This window comes from Mastomys coucha, unplaced genomic scaffold, assembly GCF_008632895.1.
Source record: "Mastomys coucha isolate ucsf_1 unplaced genomic scaffold, UCSF_Mcou_1 pScaffold18, whole genome shotgun sequence".
Lineage (NCBI taxonomy): Eukaryota > Metazoa > Chordata > Mammalia > Rodentia > Muridae > Mastomys > Mastomys coucha.
Genome location: NW_022196900.1, coordinates 68,546,701 through 68,546,906, shown reverse-complemented (window position 1 = coordinate 68,546,906; position 206 = coordinate 68,546,701).

The following is a 206-nucleotide window of genomic DNA, read 5'->3' as shown; positions in this document are numbered from 1 at the left end:
TGTAGACCAGGCTGGCCTAGAACTCAGAAATCCTCCTGTCTCTGCCTCCCAAGCGCTGGGATTAAAGGTGTGTGCCACCACCGCCCGGTTCCCTCAGTTCTGATGGCCTGGAGTTACAGGCAGTTGTGAGCTCCCCTGCCCTTCAGATCCTCTTGAAGATGTTTTTGTCTTTTATCCTCTCTCTCTCTCTCTCTCTCTCTCTCTCT